The 6,526-nt window shown below is 51.6% G+C and overlaps 1 long non-coding RNA gene across 1 annotated transcript; it reads left to right on the forward strand.

Annotated features, from left to right (window-relative positions):
* Positions 1 to 434: 434 nt before the first annotated feature.
* On the forward strand, positions 435 to 3,149 carry LOC118709400. Its single transcript, XR_004984931.2, has 3 exons — positions 435 to 1,525; positions 2,359 to 2,364; positions 2,926 to 3,149. It is a non-coding gene; the product is annotated as an uncharacterized LOC118709400 (long non-coding RNA).
* The last annotated feature ends 3,377 nt before the right edge of the window (positions 3,150 to 6,526 follow it).

The following is a 6,526-nucleotide window of genomic DNA, read 5'->3' on the forward strand; positions in this document are numbered from 1 at the left end:
AGAAGCACTTCGGGGCAGGCCCGAGAGCCGCCCCGCCCGGGCGGTTGGTGAGCGCGGCCCGGCTGCCGGGCGCCCGCCCCAGTCCCCGGCCGCCCCCGCCCGGCGCCCCGCTGGGTTTTTCCATGACTGCATCCGGCCGCGGCCGCCTTTGTTCCCTCTCCCCCGCGCGCTGGGGTTTTTCCAGGCTCAACTGGAGCATGGCGGCGCCGCCTCCCTCCCTTCCCGACTCAGACCCCGGCCTCCTGCGCCCGGGCTCGGGCAGGGACCCCGAGATCACCCGCGGGGAGCTGTGCCCCCTCCAGACCCGCCGCTCGCTCCGTCCCTCCGGGCCTCTGAGCCCACGTGTGCGCGCGAAGTTGACCGGATCCTGGCCCGCTCGCCCCCGCGCTTCGTGAGGCGCTCTTGGCGCCCGGAGCCCCGAGCCCCGAGCCCCGAGCCCCTCCCGGGCTGCAAGTTGGGGGACGGGGGTGAGGCGGGTGCGGAGCCGGGCCGCCTCTGCCTCCAGGTTGTGGAAAGGCCTCATGTTTTCCCCAAGGGATTGGGGGTGCAGTCCTGGCGGTAGGAGGTTCGGTGGCCCCCAAGGAGGGGAACCTAGGAGCGCGCACACGGCCCGGCACAGCGGGGAGATCATCCCGCCCCACAGCGCACTGGCCGCTCCCGGGGTCACTGCGCCGCCCCCACAGGAAACGGGCTCACTCAGGGCAGTAAGCCCCAGCGCACCGAGAACCCCTCCCAGCATCAGGAAGAAAAGGAGGTGGCAGGCAGAAAGGGGAGATGGAGAGATAGATGCAAGGGCGCTGGAATGTGCCAGGGCGTGAGGGCAGGAGTGGGGACTGACCGCGGCAAGCTGATCCAGTGGGTGCAGAGGTGCGTTCAGTCTGTGGGTGTCTCAGCCACCAGCGAAGCCTCCCACCTATTACCCAGCCATGTTGGCGGAAAAGTGTAGGAAACGCTGTTTGCTTGAGTTTGCTTGCTAAGCCCTCCCAGAGAAGCCAGGCGGGCAGGGTGGCCTTCAGCTGAGGTCCAGGGGTGAGGGGACAAATGTGCAGAGGAAGGGGCGCTGGGTTAAGAGGGTGTCTGGTTCTGTGGGGTTTGGAATATCCTCAGACAGAGGAGATAGAAGGTGCGTGTGGGAGGAAAATGCAGAGTAAGGGACACCCAGATCCAGGGAGGCTCAGCGCTGTCTCCCTGCCTGCACCTTCCCCCCTCCCGGGTGCATTCTCCTTTCCTAAGCAGGAATGGGGAGCTTGACTTCTCTGAAAGGGCTCCTCCTCCGTTTGCATCTCTGTCAGCTCTATCTGCTTCCTCCCTGTGCTAAGGCCCCCTCCCTCTCAAGCCATGGGAGCATGAGGAAGCCTTGGTTCCACCCAGCTGGGCTTCTTGCTCACAGGCTAACTCAGGCCCTTTGCCCTTGTGAAGTTGGTGGGAAGTTGCAGAAGCTGAAACAGCCTGTGGCTGGGCACCAGCCCCCGGAATAGAGGGACTTTCACTGAGGTGGGGCTAGCTTTAAGCAAAATGCAATTCAGTTTCCCAGATGATGGCATTCTGGCTTTTTGTCCTCGTACCCTGCACAGGGGTGCAAGTCATGTTTAAGATCTTAGTACACGAGGTCCAAATGGTAAACCATAGTTTTGACTTGTCCTCCCTGGCCAGGGACAGCAGTGGGGACAATAGTTGGAATCTGCTGGCACTAGCATCCTGCTTGCTGTACCTTTGTCCAAGATTGTCTTGTCCACCACTTACCCTTCATTCTCCCTGTTCTTGCTCAGGCTAAGAATATTAAACTGGGCCTTAACTATTATCCCTCAGTTTTCTCACCTGTAAAATGGGGATACTAATGGTGCCTACCTCCCATGGTGGTTATTTGAGTTAAATTAATTTATTTGAATTTAATATACATTAAGAGCCTACAGATAGTGTGTAGTAAACATTGGCTATCATTATGGGAAGTTAGGTAATTTGTCCAAAGTCACATAGTATGCGAAGCTTGATGTCAGCCCAGGCCACCCGGCTCTGTAGCCCATGCACTTACCCTGTGCTAGTGCACTAGCACAATTGGGAAATGGTATTCATGTACATAGCTCATCTGTAAAGTGGGGGAAACAGTAGCTGCTAGGGGCTAGGAGACATTTTTCTAGGAAAGAGCCCATTCATAATGGTGATGTCTGAACTTGTTCTCACTTTGTGCTATTATAATTGTTTTATGGGTGTTTTAATTGCATATGTCAATCAAGAAATTTATGACAATCAGGCCGAGACCGGTTTGGCTCAATGGATAGAGCGTCGGCTTGGGGACTGAAGGGTCCTGGGTTGGATTCCGGTCAAGGCCATGTACCTTGGTTGCGGGCACATCCCCAGTAGGGGGTGTGCAAGAGGCAGCTGATCGATGACTCTCTCTCATCGATATTTCTAACTCTCTATCTCTCTCCTTTCCTCTCTGTACAAAATCAATAAAATATATTTTTTTAAAAAAAGAAATTTATGACAGTCAGATAATCACTCTGATGGTAGAAAACTCCAGGTCCTTCCAGCAGTGATAAGAATCCTAAAACTTTTCTTCGTTCCATATTTATCACCTGATCAACTATGCCCAGCACTGTAGTAGATGGGGGCGGGGGTGGTGGGCATTCTTAGCAGGGAAACAGTTCACTTTCTTCCTCAGGAGATGATATGTATGTCTGTGGAAGTGGTACTTTCAGTTGCCAAAAGGAGTAGTTCACTTACCGGTTAATGTCTGACAGATACTTGTGGCAACAGACTCTGAGATGGTCCATGATCCTTCTTTCCGGTCTTCATGCCCTGTGTAACCCTCACCGCTGAGTGTGGGTAGGATCTGTGTGGGTGAGACTTATTATAGGGCAAAAGTGGTGGGATGGATGTGATTATGTTACATAAAATTGGAACCACCTTCTTTACAGAAGCAAGCTGCCTACAGAGGGAGCAAGAAATTGAGGCCTCTCCCTGATGCCCCCAAGAAACTGAATTCTGCCAACCATCTCATGAGCTTGCAAGCAGATTCCATCCCAGTCAAGCCTCAGATGAGACCTCAGCCCTAGCCAACACCTTTATGGCAGCCCTGCAGAAGTCCCAGTCCAAGATGTCTAGACTTCTGTGAGAAACTATGGTAAAATAAATGTGTACTGTTTTAAGCGGCTATTTTTTTTTTTAATTTGATTTCAGAGCGGAAGGGAGAGGAAGAGATAGAAACATCAATGAGAGAGAATCATTGATCAGCTGCCTCCAGCACCCCCACCCCCTATTGGGGACTGAGCCCACAACCCAGGCATGTGTCCTTGACCAAAACTGAACCAGGGACTCTTCAGTCTGCAGGCCAACACTCTATCCACTGGGCCAAACTGGCTAGGGCTAAGTGGCAACTTTTGTTGTTATATTGTTTTATAGCAACACAGAACTAATATAAGATCTAGTAGGCGAAAAGGCCTGCATAGGACTGTTAAGGAATACAAAAAATTACAAGGAGCCCAGTACTTCAGGAGCTTCCCAGCAGACAAGGTGAGAAAGGAAACAGCATGGTTTTACTATTTGACAAAAAAGGAAAATAATGTTCTAAAAAGGCAACTTGGCTCCAGTTCTAAGAAGAATTTGTCATCTGGATAGCAGAATCTATGAACAAAGCCCAGCATCTGTAACCTGCAGTTCAAGATCCTTCTTCATCCTTCCTTCCTTCCTGCCTGACCTCTTTGCCACATCATGCCCTCCTGTTTGCTGCCCTCCTCCTGGACTGCTTTGTCGACTCCTACATTTCAAGGACCAGCCTCTTGCACCTCTTCTGCAAAGCCTACTTTAGTTTCCTAGCAGAGTTAACCACCTCCTCCTGATGGCCCAAATCTTGGTTATGGATTATTCATTTTTAAATTTTTATTGAGCACTAAGTTTTAGGCCTCCCGTTAGGTGCAAGAGATACTGTCACACATACAGCACAGGGCTGTCCTTGAGGCCTACAGCCTGCGGGTGGCACCGTAGTCATAGGCCTATCTTCTCCTAGGGCCAGGCCCTGTCTGCATCCTTGGCACTCAGCACCACTCACACAGCAGCCACAGTCTCAATGTTGGTTAAGTGAATGATTATCTCATGATGGGCGGCTGGCTTCCTGACAGGCTTTTGGGAATGAGTTTGCTGTAAAATATGTCCCAAGTAGCTGAATTTGTTGGATATTATGATTTAGTGATGTCATGGGAACTCACAATTGAACATGTAAGTTCAGCAGAAACTGACTTAGTTTACCTGTAATTGACACTGGGTTTGAGGGTGGGGGGTGAGCAGGTGCTAACCATAATTGATCAATAGGTTCAACAGCATTTTCAGGATGTTGCTGGTTTATCATAATTCAGTCGCAGTAGTATGAAAGGAGATAGGGAACAGCCTGTGCCAGTGACAGGAGATTTATGCATCTAATTTATCTTTAAAAAAAAATGAAGGACTCTAGCAGCAAATTAAAAGAAGGGGGCCAAGTCAGGGCCCTATTAGTTCTGGTTGTTTGGAAGCAGCCCTAGTGTTATATAATATATAGAAATGTTTAAAATGTTCAAAAATGATGGGGCTCCAGTGGCACAATCAGTTAGCGCGCGGTACTTATAAAATGTTCAAAAATGTTAAAAAGGTTTGAGTTAACTTTCTTGAAACTTAAAGTGTGTTATTAAGGGCACATTCCCCACTGCCCTGAAGTGTGCATACCCCACAGATTAGGATTTGAACTTTAGTTACTGACTCAGAGTGACTTGCAGTGTGAGTGATGTACTCCCCCTAGTTAACCACATGTAGCCCCTCGCCCTGTTTGAGATTAACATGTGCGCATTGATGTAGTTCACTGATAGCCACCTGAGCTGCTGCGGGTACGAAACAGGCTTTGAAAATAGGTCCCGGCCAGCCAACTGTGCTCGCCTATCAAGACACCCCCAAAGGCACGTCCTTTTGTCAGTCCAGCAAGCAACGCCGTTCCATGCTCCTCTCCCTGCCAGACGACAGAAGAACGGCTAGCACTGCCAGATCAAGACGCAACCAAACTCTCTCTCAGGTGAGGAATGCTGGCCCCCTGCATCCGGACCAGTCCAGCCCAGCTGCAGGACCCCAGAGGACAGCACCACCAGGACCCCGTTTAAGCCTGTACCTGTAGCACCGGGAACTTTGTGAGTAATAAAGTGCTGTGTGATTTGCAATTGCATATGTTTCATGTGGTGTAATTCCTTGGGTAGTTAATTGAATTATTTTGCATACACTTAAAACTGAAATTAAAATTCCTGGTCTTTTTGGTCCTAGGCCTGCCCTTGTTCCTGCTTGCATAGAGCAGCCTCTTCATTAGCAACTATTTGAATGTCCCAACACCTGTATGGTTAAAGTTTATCTCTAGGGACGCCTTAGATAAACACCCCAGATCCTGTCCCGGGATCTGCTGGGACACCTCGGTGTTTATAAAATGGGATGTTTGACGCCCTCATAACCAGTGGCAGCCCTGCTTGACAAGTCTGAAGGGTGCTTCCCAAACTGCCAGGTGGAGTGTGGAAACGTCTGAGGGTCCTGGGGAGCACACACCACACTGTGGAGCGCAGCCCACTCTACCCTTCCACCTGCCCTCCCCTTCCTGGCCAGTGCTCCTGTGCTGTTTCCCAGAGAGTTTCTTTCCTGAGCATCCGGCCTGCAGGGAGGAGTGAGATGCTGCCTCCAGGTCCCCCAGAAGCAGGGTCCTGCCAGCCTATTCTGGGGCCCCCTCCAGATCCTGCATCTCACTGCATCTCAGATGTATTTTCTTGGCTGTGGCTCATCTCTGCACCTAGGGCCTCCATTATCCCTGCTCAGAAAAAATCCTAAGCCACTCCAAAATCCTCCAGTGGGAACCCCTGTCCCATCCCCAGACTCTGAGGGCCGCTAGAGGTAGGTCCTTTCTGCGCATGGCGAGGTTTCTGGAATCCGCCTGGAGTTCTGCTTTGCTCCTGGAACTTGTTTACTGTGGACTGCGGACTCCCCCCTGGGAGCTGTGGGAGCCTTTCCCCAGTGCTGAGGAGCCCGTCTCCGTCTCCGCTGTTTCCTCACTGCTCGTTTGCCTTCCTCCCCTCTCAGGCAGAGCTCAAGTCTCCTTTTAATTTAAGCTGCAGGGAATGGTCTCAGGAATGGCCTAAACAGCTGCCCCCAGCCCCATTCTAAAATATCCTCCTGTGACCCTAGCCTAGCCCCTTGTATCAGGTCTCTGCCGCCCCTGCATCCTCCCTAGAGATGCACTATTTTTGGTGTCCTATCTTCATACCCATTTTTCTGTTTGATTCTTAGGGTTTGGTGACCCACATTTTGGCCTGAGGTCTTGGCTGAAGGCCTGGCATTACTTTGGCACTTCTTTCAGACCTGGCACAAAGTTCTAGAAGGACCGCCTGCTGCTGCACTCCCTACTCCTCAGGCCCTGCCTCTGCCCAGTCCCCAGCTCCTGTCCCAGGATGTCACTCCACCAGGGCAACTGCTATAACTCCTCTCCAGGCTGATTTCTTCCTCAACCAGGCAGTTTCCAGACTATGGTGTG

This window comes from Pipistrellus kuhlii, unplaced genomic scaffold (assembly GCF_014108245.1).
Source record: "Pipistrellus kuhlii isolate mPipKuh1 unplaced genomic scaffold, mPipKuh1.p scaffold_m20_p_7, whole genome shotgun sequence".
Taxonomy (NCBI): Eukaryota; Metazoa; Chordata; class Mammalia; order Chiroptera; family Vespertilionidae; genus Pipistrellus; species Pipistrellus kuhlii.